The sequence below is a fragment of the Scyliorhinus canicula genome, chromosome 17, assembly GCF_902713615.1.
Source record: "Scyliorhinus canicula chromosome 17, sScyCan1.1, whole genome shotgun sequence".
Classification (NCBI taxonomy): domain Eukaryota; kingdom Metazoa; phylum Chordata; class Chondrichthyes; order Carcharhiniformes; family Scyliorhinidae; genus Scyliorhinus; species Scyliorhinus canicula.
This window is the reverse complement of record NC_052162.1, coordinates 56,441,052-56,458,684: the sequence shown is the minus strand read 5'-3', so window position 1 is coordinate 56,458,684 and position 17,633 is coordinate 56,441,052. Positions and strand designations below refer to the sequence as shown.

The 17,633-nt window shown below is 44.1% G+C and overlaps 1 long non-coding RNA gene across 1 annotated transcript; it reads right to left on the bottom strand.

Moving 5' to 3' along the window:
* Window positions 1-251: 251 nt before the first annotated feature.
* LOC119951146 lies at window positions 252-1,147 on the bottom strand. The gene is made up of 2 exons (XR_005457514.1): window positions 865-1,147; window positions 252-772 (listed from the first exon to the last, which is right to left on the bottom strand). It is a non-coding gene; the product is annotated as an uncharacterized LOC119951146 (long non-coding RNA).
* Window positions 1,148-17,633: the final 16,486 nt, after the last annotated feature.

The window sequence follows — 17,633 nt, the reverse complement described above, 5'->3', positions numbered from 1 at the left end:
TGTTCACGCTGCTATTTTATAAGCGTACAATGTTGAGGTGTTTTTAAAAATATATTTCACATGTTTATTTAAGCAATGTACACTGATCATATCACCAGGAGCGCTCAGTTGGAAGATGGAGCGGGGAGCCAAGTTAATCATCAGTGGATGCAATCATTAACTCAAGATCTACTTTAGTTGTATGTTTATGTGTGGTGTGTTAGTTCAGCCCCCTCTCACTGATAGCCACAGTAACATTCCTTCAATCCAGATTTCCTCACTGACATTATTTATTGTTTAAATAAGCAAGAATACACGATTTGCCCCGGTTGAAATTCTCCCAATTGTCTTCCTTCTTTCCTTTTTTTTGAAATAATTGTTATTGAAAAATTTTGATTTTGTACAACATTGATACACCTTAGTAAAATACCGAAAATAACAATAATATTAACAATCATATACATTCGCCCCACCTCCATGAACATCTTCCTTCTTTCCTGAAGGTATTTTTAAAAAAATTTGGTGGGGGTGGGGGTACAAATACACAGGGGGCTGGTATCCAATTCATCTCCCAAGCAACCATTCTTCGTGTATACGTCAGATAGTTTGGTGGAACCCGAAGGAAGTTAGTCCAAAGCACCTTTACTTTTATTTGCTCTAAGATCAGCGTGTAAGCAAATAAATAGACTGCTCCTGCAAGTCCTGGCAGTTACACAGGCAGTCGCGGAGTCGGAAGCAAGCTCAAGCTCAGCAGCTCACTGAAGCTATTTTTTTCCCCTGCGTGCAAGACGAACTGTAAGAAAGAGAAAGTGATTTTGTGAGGAGTTGTGAAATTGAAACCTTCCCCCCCTCCCCATGGACTGTTAAAAAAGGACGGAGGCCTACATAAAGAAACCAATGTCTGCTTTAAAGGGCTCTCTGTGTTGACCATATCACTTCAATGCCAGGCGTAAGGGATTTCCGACATGGAGGCATCGAGTTGTAATCCGCATCCTGGAAAATGTGAGAACCAGGGCCCATCTGTTCACTGATCCCAGTGGTGATTCGGTGATTCAAGAGCCTGCTGTCTTCGCAGCAAACGTCAAAAAGAGAAACCATTGTAAACAGCCCGCCTTTTTCTTCCTGTGACTGGAATTAACCCTTTAAGCACTAACACACGTCTAATTTATTTTCAAACCTGATCCCTGCAGACACCAGTTAACACAGCTGGATTGGCACAGAGTGTGAGAAGTTTAGCGACAGTGCCTATTCCTGATTGGAATGCACTGACCCCTGCTGGACAGTGCCTGGAAATGGTCATTGATTTAGCACAGGGCCAGGATTAGCTGCCGTGCTGTAGACACAGCGGTCAAATAACCTGCTGACAACTACTTTCCAGGTCTGAACCATTCAGGGTTGAATTACTGGCGAGTTTTTGGGAGGAGGAAAAATAATTAACAAAAGCAAATTCGAACTGCGGAATATTTTAGGACAAAATTTCGGAAACACATATGTGCCAAAATTTATAGCGCATGTAAAATCAGATTATTTTTGTGATTTCTAAAGATTAAACAGGGAGAGGCCTCCCGGTCAGAGACCTGAGCACACAACATCTGCTGACAGTTCAGTGCAGTATTGAGGGAATGTTGTGCACTGTTGGTGTCATATTTCGGATAAAACCCCGCTTTCTCATGGGAGCGTAAATGATGCCAACGCACTCTTCAAAGAGGAGGAGGAGAATTCTCCTGGGTTGGGAATTTCCTCGGCGTTACTCCCGCCTTGTCGCCTTTACCCTGTTTACGTCTATAACCAAAGTCACAGCATGGGAGGAGGAACAGCTCAGAGGAAAACCCTGGCCATGAAATACTGGCCAATAATCATCTTACAATATGATCTTCATTGGTTGCATCAAAAGTGTTGCATCAAATGCAACTTCTTCTACTTTCTTAGGAAGACATTTTCTTTTGATTCATATTTGACTGGGTTCGTTTCAAATTTATGTTAATCCGAGGTCTGAGAACACGCACAAACAGATTCAAAAACAGCTTCTTCCCGGCTGTTACCAGACTCCTAAACGACCCTCTTATGGACTGACCTCATTAACACTACACCCCTATATTCTTCATCAGATGCTTATGTAGTTACACTGTGTACCTTCTGTTGCCCTATTATGTATTTTCTATTATTTCCTTTTCATTTCATGGGATCTGTTGAGTTGCTGGCAGAAAAATATGTTTCACTGTACCTTGGTACACATGACAATAAACAAATCCAATCTAGCTTGATCTTGGTTTCGGACACAGTTCGGCACAACATTGACGGCCGAAGGGCCTGTTCTGTGCTGTATTGTTCTATGTTGTATGCTCTAATCCAAATGACTTTAAACCTGTAAGGTGGTAAATAAATGGGGGGTGATTTTCTGCAAACTTTCTCCTGCTTGTCCACCATAACTTTCATGGAAGAGCAAAGGAAACTCAACAATTATAAATGGTTTTCTGGTTTCTGTACCTCTTCTGCTAAAGATATCAATGAGCAGAAGATCCGCTTGTGAACTATTTATATTTTTAAACATGGTCAGTGTGGGAAAGATCAGGCATTTGGCACTTTAATGAAGGAAAAGCTCCTTGAGTCAAAATAGAATCTGGATTTAGTATCTCCCCTGTCTACATTGACCTCGTGTTCAAATCCGATTCTATCCTCATTTAGTGTTCACACACAAATTTCACAGTGGGAAATGCTGGATAATGATGAAAGGCGATTCTGGCTGACTTGTGTATTTTCCCCTTTAGGCGCAGTACTCAATGGCAATGGTACCCTAGCAGGGATCAGTTAACTCAACACAAACCAGGAGTCATACATAATGAGGGGGAAAAGTAATCAGCCTGTGTTCATGATCACTAGCAAGTGATGAAGTGACTATCTGCAAAGAACTAAGTGCAGTTGCTTACATCAGATGCGGACACAAATGGGCTGAGGTGAAATGTCAAATAGGAGACAAGTAAACTGAAAATAATCAAAACAATTCAAAGACTATCTCTCTTACTTCCTGGACCTTCCTCTCAGGTGCAGAATGCAGAATAGCCAGTAGAAATGCACATTATTGCCATACCCATATAAAATAATAATTCAGGAATAAATAACATGGGCGTGGTTGGGGAGGAGGCTTTAATCATAATGGTTGAGCTAACACGATATGGGTTAGGCTTGATGGACTAGTTGATTTTCTCCTGCCTATCATTTTCTTATGTTCATGGTTTAATGTTTTGCATCCAATAAGAAAATGGTGTTTTTGCACAGGAATACAATTAGATGTCACAAATGCCTCCCATTGAGCCCATGGGGTTTCAACCTCCACAGAAGGGAAAACTTCTGGAACTCATAGCATCAATTAATTGTGTTTAATTACAAACCAGCTGCTTTCCACTGCAGTCAACTCAGCTACATTTAAGAAACAAGGTAATGAAGAGAGTATACAGTGTATTATATGAAGGAACAGATGGTCAGGGGTGCATTGCTAAGGTGTACGTGGTCCTTTTTTTAACTGACAACCAGCTTGGGATTACGTTCACAATTTAATGCATCTCTTGCCATCTGCTAAATATATGAGGTTAAAAACCTAAAGAATTCAATACCCAAGCACACAAAATATATAATTCATATATATTACATGTAAGATGCTTAGCAAAATGCACTCATATATAGTGAGAGTTATGTTTGGGACCAGATTAGGTCATCATGTTTATAGATTGATGATTGGTTCTGGTTTGCCTACATTACAAAGGTTAGTGCTTGCAAGAGTACAGGTGGCAGAAACAATATCTACTGCATGTGTGAATAGGCCTATGAGTCTTCGAAACCGAACTTTGAGTACAGCGCATATATTTATCACACGTAACAAACAACCACGGGGTTCCGACTGTGGGTTTTGAAACGTGTCCATTTCATGTCTCTACAAATGATATTTCACCATTGTAACATGTTTATTAAAGCGGAAATTCAGTGTAATGAAAAAGCGAGAAATCATGGGACAAGAAAAGGCATTGGCCAATATTCCCATTTTCCAGAGACCATGTAAGCCATCGAGAATCCACTTTATCAGGGACTCTGCAATCCATTTTATTTCCCAATTAAATGTCTGCTAACTCCCTAATTCCCTGAATGGAAAGTAAAACAAAACAGCAGAGAACCTATCTGATCATCTCACATTGCCCAACCCTAATTGGTTACCTTCCTTGAACAATAAAAATTCCTTCTGATATTGTAGAAAATGTAACATCACGATACAATAAAGGAAGGAGAGAGAAAAAAGAGAACTACAGGCCAGTTAGCCTGATATCAGTCATGAAAAAAGTGCTGGAATCTGCTCTTAAAGAAGTTTTAACAAAGCACTTAGAAAATAATAGCATGATTAGAACAAATCAGCCTGATGTTATAAAAGGAAAATCCTGTTTGACAAATGAATCAGACTTTTTTCAGGATGTAACGAATACGGTGGATAAAGAGGAACTTGTAGATGCAGTATACTTGAATTTCCGAAAAACATTCACAATAAGGTGCTGAAATGGATTTTAATCCTAACCCCTTTTTGGGACAATTGTGGATCAAGCATACCTCTCAGATGACCACTCTCAAGGTTGAGAAAAACAGACGTCACAGACACTTAAGTCTGAAGAACTGATCTAACTACTCTACAAAGGAAAGAAACCACCAGAGTGTATTAGTCCTCCAGATAGCCCTTTTAAGAAGTTTTAACTAGATTATGTAACAACATGGATATTATAAGGGTCTGGGAACTCTTCTCAATAATGTACCTCTTCATTCTAAAGTGTGTGAGGATGGGTTTTTGAGTTTGGATACAGAAAGCTAAATGAGACAATATATTTTCTAAATTATTTAAAAGTTAAAGAACCAAATATACAATTCACTTTTGATGGTAATTCAATTGCAACATTGACAGTTCGAGGAAAAGTAAGTATGATCTTGTTTTGAATAAAGAATCCTAATCTTATTAATATTGCAGAGAGATAGTTAAGAGATCCATCAATGTTTAAAGTAGTGTTTACCTTAAATCCCTAAGTAGTAAGCTAACAAGCCTAGCAAGATACTTCTATCCCAATTAAACAGCTATCTTTACCATGAGAGAATCCATTGAATCTAAAAATCCTACTATGTAGTTACAATATTCATATCCTAAAATAACTAATCCAGCAGGATACATGTTGAACATTTCTGTTGGACAACACCTTTTTCACCAACATCCTTCAATCAAAAAGGATACTGAGGCTAATCCTGTGGAATTGGGAAGGATAAAAACCTTAGAGACCTCAGACCTCAGGACCCATTGTAAAGTGTCAGAGGGTTTTTTGGGATGGGGTGGAGGCCTTGAGGGGGAAAAATCAGAGGTGTCAATGTTTGGAGACCTCGGGGATGTCAGGGACATCTGGGTGGATTATGACATGTGTGTTAGCAATTTTATCAATACACCAATCACTCATCCGCCTTCTTTACCCCATCTTCCACGTTCGCCACATTCAACTTGTGCAACAGAGCCCAGCTATATGCCACCCATATTCCCAGATAGCAAAATCTCGGCCTGAGCAGCTGAAGTGGCAACTTCTCCTGACCCCTACCTTGTCCCTGGGAGCTCACTGGAAGCACTTTCCCACATTTAATCTGTACCCCGAAATCAAGCCAAATTTACTCAGCCTCTCCATAATCCTGCTCATACTGGAGATCAGGTCTGTTACATATCACAAGTTATCCACATATAGGGGAACCCCGTTTTCCATAGCCCCCTCTCTATTCCCCTCCACTCCGTCGATGCCCTGAGTGAAATCTCCAGCAGCTTAATTGGCACCGAAAAAAGTAACAGGGAGAGTGGGCATCCTTACTTTCCACCCCTGTGCAAACGAAAATATCCTAAACTTGTGTTAGTGAGGGCCGTGGGGGCCCTATACAACAGCGTAATCCAGGCATTGAATCCTGGTTTCAATCCCAAATCGACCCAATACCTCAAAGCGATACTCCCATTCAACCCTGTCGAACGCTTTCTCTCTGTCCATGGAAATTATTACTTCCGTTTCCTGACCAGTCGGGGGCATCATCACTACATTTAATAACCTCCTGATATTGGTCGACAATTGTTGCCCCTTTCACTTTCCCCTATTTCACTACCGGGAATTCCAAGCCATCCAAGAAATGTTTCATGACCGAGCCCTCTCCCAGGGGCTCCGACCTGTACATTCCCCAGTAAAAGGCCTCCAGCACTCCATTCACCTTACCTAGGTCAGAGACCACCCTGCCCCAGTACTTTATTTTTCCAATCTTCCTAGAAGCGGCCTTCCATCTCAGCTGGTGTGCCAACAAACTATTGGCCTTCTCCCCCTACACCCGTTACAACTGGCCAAATGCCTTCCCCGTCGACAATAGTTCAAACTCCATCTGAAGCTTCTTCCTCGGTTTCAACAAAAACTCCTCCTCTGGGCTGACCAAACACTGCCCATCCACTGCCAGAGTGGCCTCCACAAACCTCTGTCTTTCCATCCTCCCCACCTTCTCCCCAAGCGCCTTAATCAAAATTAGCTCCTCCCTGATTACCGCCTTCAGCATCTCACAGAACGTGGAGGGAGAGACCTCCTTGTTCTTATTAAATTCAACATACATGTCTATAGCCGCCCCAATCCTCTCATATACCCCCTTGTCTGCCAACAGTGCCACATCCAACCTCCACGGTGGTCGCTGGGTGTCCCCCTAATTCACGCACAGATCCACAAAGTGCAGTGCATGGTCCAATTTGACAATTGCTGAGTATTCCGAGCCAACCACCCCTGCCTTACCCATAATAAAAAAGTCAATACGGGAGTATACTCAGTGTACATGCGGATAAAAAGAAAACTCCTTTGCCCTTGGGCGCCCAAACCTCCTTAGATCTATACCCTCCATCCGCTCCATGAACACAAGAAACTCCTTCGCCAACCCCTGATACCTTCAGGGATTTCGGGCATGATCGGTCCAGCCTAGGGTCAAACACATAATTAAAATCCACCCCATAATCAACCGATGCATATCCAAATCCGGAACCCTCGCCAACACCTTCTTGATGAATTCCACATAAATTCATAAGATATAGTAGCAGAATTAGGCTATTTGGCCCATCGAGGCAGCTCTGCCATTCGATCATGGCTGATCTCATCCTGGCTTTAACTCCACCGTCCTGCCCGTTCTCCATAACCCTTCAACCCATTATTAATTAAAGATCTGTCCAACTCCTTCTTAAATTTATTCACAGTCCCAGCATTCAGCGCACTCAGGGGTAGCGAATTCCACAGATTCACAACCCTTTGGGAGAAGTAGTTTCTCCTCAACTGTTTTAAATTTGCTACCTCTTATCCTAAGACTATAACCTCTCGTTCTAGAATGCCCCACCAGAGGAAACATCCACTCCACGTCTACTTTGACCGTTCCTTTTATCATCTTGTATATACATATCATCCCAGTGAGAAGTGTACACACTCACTAACACCACTCCAACCCTCTCCAACCTTCCACTCACCATCATGTATCTCGAGTTGTTTAGGTGGCACAATCATTGACCTCAGTTCCATGTAAATCTGGTGAAATGGAGCATCAGCCTCACTATATTATGCAAGGACACAGTCAAACAGGATGGGATTTTTTGGATGGCGGAGCAGGAAGACTGAAGAGTCGCGGCAAAAGCATCCCTGCTAATACTAGCTGCCCAAGAGTCATACAATGCTTCAGTGCATTAATTGGCTGGAGACAGGGCTTCCCCGTTACATTCGGGAGGAAGTCCTACCTCAGTGAGCTGCCGGTCAATCAGAGGGCCCTTTATGCATGCCTTATTAATAAGTAAAGTTTTTTTTGTTGAAATCTAGGTTCATAACACTGTCACCAACTCTATCTCATACTTGGACATCAACTATGCAGCCCTTTCTCTCTCAGGCATGGATTTAACTCCTGGATATCCAGAAAATGGGAACCACTGAGCCTTCTACGTGGCCATCTCCATGGGAGACCAACAAATTTTACCATCTAGGACTTCGTTAACATTTTGTCCATTCTAAACAGGCGTAGAAAAGCGTCTGGCAAACTACCATAAATTGAAGCATGGATAACTCAGATGCCATCTGCTGGCACTCGGGTAAATTGCAAGGCTGGATCGAAGGGAGATTGGTCAGATTTCACAAATGGGAAGGCGGGGGTTGCCCAGACTTTTCTTTTCAGCCTGGAATGCAACTGCAGCCTTTTCTTGATCCCATAGAGAAAAGCTTTCAGCTACCTATCTGAGCTTAGAGTGACCACGACAGTCACTCTGGCCTGTAGGCCATCAAAATTCCCTGGAATGATAGCTCTCCAACGGGAATGTATAAATAATGAGTCAGCAAGGTTAAAGTCTCCAAAGGCCAATATCGGACAGTGAGAAAGAGATGTTCAATTTTAACCCCTGTGTTGCCTGGTTTTGCTAATGTGGAGGCAGTTTAAATTCTCCTGCAGTTTTTTTCATCTTCCTATCATGTACAAGTCTCTAAATGGTGTGTTGTGGAGCTCGTTCTTTTACCTATATTACCTCATAAAATTTATATTTTTTAACCTTAATTTCTGATTGCAATTAATAATATATTTGGTACCAAATCACAACAAAACTTTTCAAAGAGCTTCACACACTGAATTTTAATCCGAATCCGTACCAACAAAATAAGTCAAATTTGAATTACTTCACTCATTTTTTTAAAAGGGAGAAGCAAACAATTCCATAAAACATAAAAATTTATCACATAAGTTATTATAAGAACATTCTGACTTACACTATATTTACATTGTCTCCTGTTACTGTGTTGTTCTTCACTGACTCTAACTCAGAAGGGTTCAAGTCCCTCTCCAGGTACTTGAATACATAATCTACACTGACTTCATTGCAGGATAGAGAAAGTACTGCTTTGTTGGAGTTGTCAACGTTTAGATGAGAGGTAAAATTGAAGTCCCTTTTCAGATCTCATTAAATTATTAAAAGAACAGCAGAGATTTCTTTCAATCTCCTAGCCAATATTCATTCCTCAACCAACATCAGCAGTAACAAATTATACAGCTATTTAACCCTGTCACTGTCTGTGCGGAGTCTGCACGTCCTTCCCGTGTTTGCGTGAGTTTCCTCTACGTGCTCCGGTTTCCTCCCACAGTCCAAAGATGTGCAGGTTAGGTGGATTGGCCATGCTAAATTGCCCTTAGTATTCAAAAAAGGTTAGGTGGGTTACAGGGATAGGGTGGAGGTGTGGGCTTAAATGGGGTGCTGTTTCCAAGGGTCGGTGCAGGCTCGATGGGCCGAATGGATTCCTTCTGCACTGTAAATTCTATCCAAAAAAATTCTATAACCCAGTTACCGTATGTGGAATCTTTCTTTGAGTACATTGGCAGTCTGTCAGTAAAGCGGTGACTACATTTCAAAAATAATTCATTGATTTTGAAACATTTTGGAACATTCTGTGAACTCATCATGCAAGGGGCCAATAACAAAAGAGAACCCAGCCTTGACTGGAGGTCTATGGCAGTTCTGTAGATCTGTCTCCCACTGCCCCAACTGCACCTCCTTGGAGGCTTCATCTTCTCCCTCCCGCCAGGCTTCTGATAAGTTTTGGAAAAGGAAATTCCTTGTCCAAAGTCCTTGGCATCATTCCCTGTTCCATCTTCTTGGCAACATTCGCCTTGCACAAGTTGTGTGGTGTTCCTGGCCCTTAAAAGATTCAGTAGAAACACCCAATCAAGGGCAGGATCTGGCATATTCGTATCCTCACCAAATCCCAACCATTCTACCTCACTCTGCCAGATTTGACAGAGCAATATACCAGAATGTGTGGCACAATTTTTACCCTGTATTGTTTGTGGTCACATACCAAGAGAATTTCCAAGACCATAAGACCAAATGGCTGTAAAATGTAGGAGTAGATGTAGGCCATTCGGCCCATCAAGTCTGTTCCGCCATTCAATGAGACCATGGCCGATCTGATATAATCTTCAATACTTTCCCACCTTGTCCCCATAATCCTTGATTTCCTTACTTTTTTATAAAGTATTTTTATTCACATTTTTGACATTTTAACATTTCAAACACATAACATTACAAAGTAAAACCCACACAAAACTCCAACCAACCACCCCACCTTGCCCCCTCCCCTCCCCCATAGCAGTTGGCAGTAACCAGCTCCTTGAAATATGTGGGCTGAATTCTCTAATTTTGCAGCTAAGTGCCGATGCTGGTGTGAGAACTGTGGCGTTTAACGACGCCAAAATCGGTGCCGAACGGGCACTGATCCTGGGACGGTGAGGGGCTAGCAGCGGCGCCGAGTAAAGCTCCCGTTGCAACTTCATGTGGCGCTACGCAATGACGCCACTTCAGAGGGGCGCGGAGAGTCGTAAACTAGCGTCAAAACCGGCGCCACCCCCGATTTGGGCGTCAGAAGGGATTCTCTGCCCGATCACTGATTATGTCGGGCAATGGAGAATCCTGCCCAGGATAATCAATGGGAGCCGGGGGTTTTACCCAGCGCTGCTGCTAGCCCCTCATCCGTCCCAGGATCAGTGAGGGTTCGGTGCCGATTTTGGCATCATAAAACGCCACAGTTCCAACGCTAATATCGTAATCGCCCATCGGGCGGAGAATCCCTTCCGATGCCCAAATCGGCGGCGGCGCCGTCTTGACGCCGGTTTTCGATTCTCGGCCCCTACGAAATGGCATCACCGTGTTGCGGCTGCATGTCGTTGGAATGGCGTTGGAACGTCATCGGAAGGCCCTCACTCGATGCTCTTCCCCTGATGGACCGAGTTCCCGACTGCGCAGGGGCATGTGGTCTGAGCATTCGGGAACCTGGCACGGTGGCTGCGGACTGTGTCTAGCGCCACCGTAGTCGGCCGGGAGCCATTCCGCTGGCCGGGGGGGGCTTCTGCAAGTGCTGGGGGGACTGGTGGGGGCTGGCCAAGGGGTGGCAAGAGGGTGTTCTGTGGGGCCGTATTTGGCAGGTCGAGTCCGCGCACGGCCAGTGCAATGTTGTACAGCACGACCGCTGCAGATCGTCGCCGTTCACATACGCGGCCACGGACCCAGCCATTCTACGGTCGTCTTTGGCCCGGGAGTCAGGTGTTTTACCCGGTGCTGCAGCTAGCCCCTCACCGGTCCCATTTTGGCGTCATAAAACGCCACAGTTCCCACGCCGGCGTCAGTACCTAGCTGCAAAATCGGAGAATTCAGCCCTCTAAATCTTATGGAACCTCTCACTTGCCCCCTCAGATCAAATTTCACCTTTCCCAAGTACAAGAACTTCATTAAATCCCCGAGCCACACCGAGGCACAGGGTGGAGAAATTTACCTCCTCCCCAACAGGACCCACTTGCGGGCGATCAACAAGGCAAAGGCTAAAACGTCTGTCCCCGCTCCCATCTGCAGCTCCCACATGTCCAACACCCCAAATAGGATCCCTAGGGGACTGGGCTTTAAATCTACATTCAAGATCGGCAACATGGTGCTGAAGAATGACCTCTAAAATTTCTCCAACTTCGGCAGGACCAGAACACGGTCGGCAGGATAACACAATGGTTAGCACTGTTGCTTCACAGTGCTAAGTTCCCAGGTTTGATTCCCGGCTTCGGTCACTGTCATGCGGAGTCTGCACGTTCCCCCCGTGACTGCGTGGGTTTCCTCCCGCAAGTACCAAAAGGCGTACTGTTAGGTGAATTGAACATTCTGAATTCTCCCTCAGTGTATCCGAACAGGCGCCGAAATGTGGCGACTAGGGGATTTTCACAGTGACTTCATTGCAGGGTTAATATAAGCCTACTTGTGACACTAATAAAGCTTATTATTATACATACGTACATGATTGGCCGGGCCCCTCCCACACCACTCACAAATATCCTCCACCCCCTCAAACAACTGGGTCATATTTGCATTCGTCTGGTGCGCTCTGTGTAATACCTTTAGCTGTATCAACCCCAACCTCATGCATGTGTTTGAGGCATTCATCCATCCCAGCATCTCACACCACAGCCTCTCCTCCAGCGCCATCCCCAGCTCCACTTCCCACTTGGCCTTAACCCCATCCAGAGATAACCTCCTCCAAAATCCTCCAATAGATTGCCGGGATAAATCCCCCCCCCCCAACCCCCTTCAGCAACGAGGAGGGCAGTGCCACCGGAAAAGTCGGGGAAACCTTTCTTGCGAAATCCTGCTCCTGCAAGAACCTGAAAACCACCACTCGTGGGATCCCAAACTTTACCCCCAGCTCCTCCAAATTGCCCTTTTAAAAATAGGTCCTTCGGGCAGCACGGTGGCCTAGTGGTTAGCACAGCTGCCTCACGGCGCTGAGGTCCCAGGTTCGATCCCGGCTCTGGGTCACTGTCCGTGTGGAGTTTGCACATTCTCCCCGTGTCTGCGTGGGTCTCGCCCCCACAACCCAAAAATGTGCAGAGTAGGTGGATTGGCCATGCTAAATTGCCCCTTAATTGGAAAAAATAATTGGGTACTCTAAATTTATAAAAAAAAAAAAAAAAAAAAAAAAAAAAAAAAAAAAAAAAAATAAATAAAAATAAAAATAGGTCCTTCATTTCCATCCTCCCTCGCTCCTCCCATTCCCGAAACCTAGCATCCATCCTCCCTAGCTCAAACCCATGGTTCCCTCGGCTTGGCATCAACTTCGACCCCGCTCCCACCCTAAAGTGCTCTTGAGTCTCTGACTGGTTAAATATCTGTCTATCTCAGCCTGGAACATACTTAGCGACCAGCCTCCACTGCTCTCTGTGGTAAACAATTCCACAGATTCACTGCCCTCTGAGAGAAGACATTCCCCCTCATCGCTGTCTTAAGTGAGTGACCCCTTACTCTGAGATTATGCCCTCTGGTCCTGGACTCTCCAAGAGGAAACATCCTCTCAGCATCTACCCTGTCAAGCCCCCTAAGAAGCATATATGTCTTGATAATGTCACCTCTCATTCTTATAAACTCCAATGAGTACTGGCCTAATTTACTCAACCTCTCCTCATAAGAAAATCCCCCCGTGTCTGGGATCAACCTAGTGAACCCTCTCTGGACTGCCACCAATGCCTTAGATACAGGGGCCAAAACTGTTCACTGTATTCAGGTGTGGTCTAACTAGTGCCTGTATATTTAGCGGGATGTCCCTATTTTTATATTCCATTCCCTTTCAAATAAAGGCCATTTGCTTTCCCGATTACCTGTTGAACTTGCATGTTAGCTTTTTATGATTTATGCATGAGGTCCCCCAATTCCCCCTGTGCTGCAGTTTTCTGCAGTCTTACTCCAATTAAATAAATTCAGCTCCTTTATTCTTCCTACCAAAGTGCATAACTTCACATGTTTCTACATCACATTCATGAATAATTCAGTGAGTCATGAATTATTTTCAGAAATGTCTGCCATTGCTGAACAACATTGCTTTCCTGCTAAACTTCTCTCACAATCCACTCCAGCCAACTCTGCTCTCATTCCTGTATAATTACCCATTCCTTTATAATTACCCTTGTAGCACTGTGGTTTCTGACTCAGCAATCTCACTCTCAAATTGGATGTTACATTCCACCATGTTACGGCCACTCCTTCCAAGGGGATCTTTTACTCTGATATTGTTTATTAAAACTGCTTCATTACCAAATCCAAAATAGCCTGATCCCTGGTTGGATCCACAACATATTTTCCAAGGAAACTGTCCCAAAGTCACCCATGATTAACGTACTGCCATTTTTACCTGCCTTTATTATCTCCTGATATATTCTCCATCCTCCATATAGCTACTGTTTGGGGGCCTATAGACAACTTCCACTCTTCCTTCCCCTTGTTATTTCTTGCCTCCACCCATATGGATTCTACATCTTCTGATCCAAGATAATTTCTTGCTATAGTACTTATTCCATCTCGTACTAACAAAACTACCCCACCACTCTTTCCTCCCTGCCTTAGAATATTTAGTTTCCAGTTTTGATCTCAATGTAACCACATCTCTGCAATGGATAGAAGATCATTCACATTAATCTCAATTTGTGCAGTTAATTCATTTATTTTGTGCTGAAAGCTACATGCATTTAAGTAAAGAACCATTAATTTTGCCTTGATACCATTTTGTCCCTTTTTGACCCTATTTGTTGCTATTTTTATTTGTGTATACTCTGCCCCTTCCTTTTGCATTCTGGGCATCATTACCTAAATAGCTACTTTGTAATGCTGTCATATCACTACTTTGTAAGCCTACATGTCCCCTCTATAAAATCGACCCCCATCTATTTAATTTAAAGCCCTCTACTCCCCTAGTTACTCAGTTTGCAAGAACACTAGTTCCAGCACTGTTCAGATGTAGGCTGTCCCAATGGTACAGCCCCCATTTCCCCGAGTACTGATGCCAGTGCCCCACAAACCAAAACCCACTTCACCCACACTATTCTTTGAGCCATGTATTCAACTCTCTAATTTTCTATATCCTATGCCAATTTGCAATTGGCTCAGGTAATAATCCAGGGATTATAACCTGGTAGGATCTGAGCCAAAGTCCCCGAGCAACCAACATCTGCTACAGACGTGGTCGCTATGAACCACAATAGGGTCCACCATCTCCCACATGCTGCAGCTACAACACATACCCTGGCCCTCCATCCCTATTATATTCAATTGGATTTTCAATTTGTTTTAATTTTAATAATAATAATGTTTATTAGTGTCACAAGTAGGCTTACATTAACACTGCAATGAAGTTACTGTGAAAATTCCCTAGTCACCACACTCCGGTACCTGTTTGGGTTCACAAAGGGAGAATTTAGAATGTCCAGTTCACTTTTTATTTTTTAAAATATTTTTATTCTTCGTTTTCACATTTTCTCCCAAACTTACACCCCACAATAAACAATAATCAGTAACGAATGCAATGTCAATCGCCATATCAATAACAATGATCCCATCCCCCCACCAAACCCCCAAACATTAGCCCGCACGTTAACATAAACAAATGACAAAAAGGAATCAGGAATCACCCATAGTCACCATTAACACCTACAGTTCCCCTCCCCCAAACCCTCCCAGCCTCCCCCCCATGTTCAATGTAATCCAATTCTCAAAAGTGCATAATGAATAACGCCCATGAATTGTAGAACCCCTCCATCCTTCCTCTCAGTTCAAATTTGACCTTTTCAAGAGTCAAGAATTCCAACAGGTCCCCCCGCCACGTCAGGGCACAAGGTTGATCTCCACCCTAACAGGATCCACCTTTGGGCGATCAACGAGGCGAAGGCTACAACATCTGCCTCCGCACCCGTTTCCAACCCTGCCTGGTCCATCACCACGAATATGGCCTCCCGAGGGCCCGGGTCTAGTTTCACGTGCACCACTTTTGAGATTACCCTAAAAACCTCCTTCCAGTAATCCTCCAGTTTTGTACAGGACCATAACATATGAACGTGGTTTGCGGCCTCCCCCCCGCAACGTTCACACACTTCTTCTACCCCCTCAAAGAGCCAACTCATCCTCGCCCTTGTAAGGTGTGCTCTATACACCACCTTCAGCTGTATCAGCCCCAACCTCGCACACGAGGAGGAGGCGTTCATCCTCCGGAGCACCTCACACCAGAACCCCTCCTCCATACCCTCTCCCTCCAGAGCACCTCACACTGAATGTGCTATTCACCTAACAAGCATGTCTTTCAGGACTTGTGGGAGGAAACCAGAGTGCCCAGAGGAAACCCATGTAGGGGAGAATGTGCAGACTCCACACAGACAGTGACCCAAGCTGGGGATCGAAACTGGGTCCATGGTGCTGTGAAGCAACTGTGCTAACTGCTGTGCTACCGTGCCACCCGAACTACTGATGTTTAGTTTTCACACTAATATTTTCTATCTAGCCTTCAATCTCAAAGCATGTCTGAAAAGGTAGAAGAGAGTAAGAAGATTGCCCACCGGTTTGCGATACCAGAAGGCTGCTCGTGGCTATTATACTTCAGCAATAATAATAATCTTTATTAGTTTCACAAGTAGCCTTACATTAACACTACAATGAAGTTACTATGAAAATCCTCTCAATGCCACATTCCTGGGCCTGTTCGGGTACATGCAGGGAGAATTCAGAATGTCCAAATTACCTAACAGCACGTCTTTTGGGACTTGTGGGAGGAAACCGGAGCACCCCGAGGAAACCCACGCAAAAAAAGGGAGAACTGTGTAGACTCCGCACAGATGGTGACCCAAGCCAGGAATCGAACCTAGGACCTTGGCACTGTGAAGCTTTAGTGCAGCACGGTAGCATCGTGGTTAGCATAAATGCTTCACAGCTCCAGGGTCCCAGGTTCGGTTCCCGGCTGGGTCACTGTTTGTGCGGAGTCTGCACGTCCTCCCCGTGTGTGCGTGGGTTTCCTCCGGGTGCTCCGGTTTCCTCCCACAGTCCAAAGATGTGCGGGTTAGGTGGATTGGCCATGCTAAATTGCCCGTAGTGTCCTAAAAAGTAAGGTTAAGTGGGGGGTGGGGGTGGGGTGGGGTGGGGGGGTTCGTTGGGTTACGGGTATAGGGTAGATACGTGGGTTTGAGTAGGGTGATCATTGCTCGGCACAACATGGAGGGCTGAAGGGCCTGTTCTGTGCTGTACTGTTCTATATCTACTGTGCATCTAGCAAGAACTAGCTTCATTAGGTCAGAAAGTCATAAGATCAGTTTGGATGAAGAAGTTCCTTTCAGTCTAATTGTTCCCTACATTCCAGAGTGCCACCCCTACCATTTTCCACATGAAACATCTAAATGTTTCTTAAGTCCAATATCCTGTCCGCAACAATCCTTCGTCATTATTTTGTGTGAAGAAATACTTCTAAAATGTTTCTAAAAGTGGACCCTCTTGTCCTCCTGCTGTGGTGTACCTGAAAGTAATGCTCACTGTCCTTATTATCCGACTTATACACTTCGATGAGGTCTCCAAGAAATCTCAAACTTAGATATGTAAAATAAACATATATTGCTAAAAATGACAGCATGAGATCCTTTCCCAACTTGATTATAAACAATATTCGTATTTTTTGAATTTGCTTTAATTTTACCTCAATGATATTATGTCTGATTTTGTGTTTTATAAAGGTATGCCAAGACTGGAATATTAAAAAAAGGTGAAAGAGGATTAAGTCCTTCTGATATTAATCATGAAGTCTTCTGCGGGGAGTCTACAGAGTGCTTTCGGAGTTGTTGCAGGAACGTTTCCTGAAAAAGGGGGTGGTGGATGGGACAGGGGCAGATGGTCAGCAAATTACCCAACTTCTACACTCAAGTTTGCAGTTGTGATTTCCTCCTATTGAAGGTTGGAGCAGCATGGGGCTGTTTAGCACAGGGCTAAATCACTGGCTTTGAAAGCAGACCAAGCAGGCCAGCAGCACGGTTCAATTCCCGTACCAGCCTCCCTGAACAGACGCCGGAATGTGGCGACTAGGGGCTTTTCACAGTAACTTCATTGAAGCCTGCTTGTGACAATAAGCAATTTTCATTTCATTTCATTTCTGTGTTCATTAGTTGTCTGTCTGTATATCATTACCTGCATGTTTGCATATCATGACACTCTTTATCTCACCATGCTGGAATAAACATGAGCTCCCTAACCCTGGAATGGTGGTCATTTGTGCACAAGACCAATGAGGATG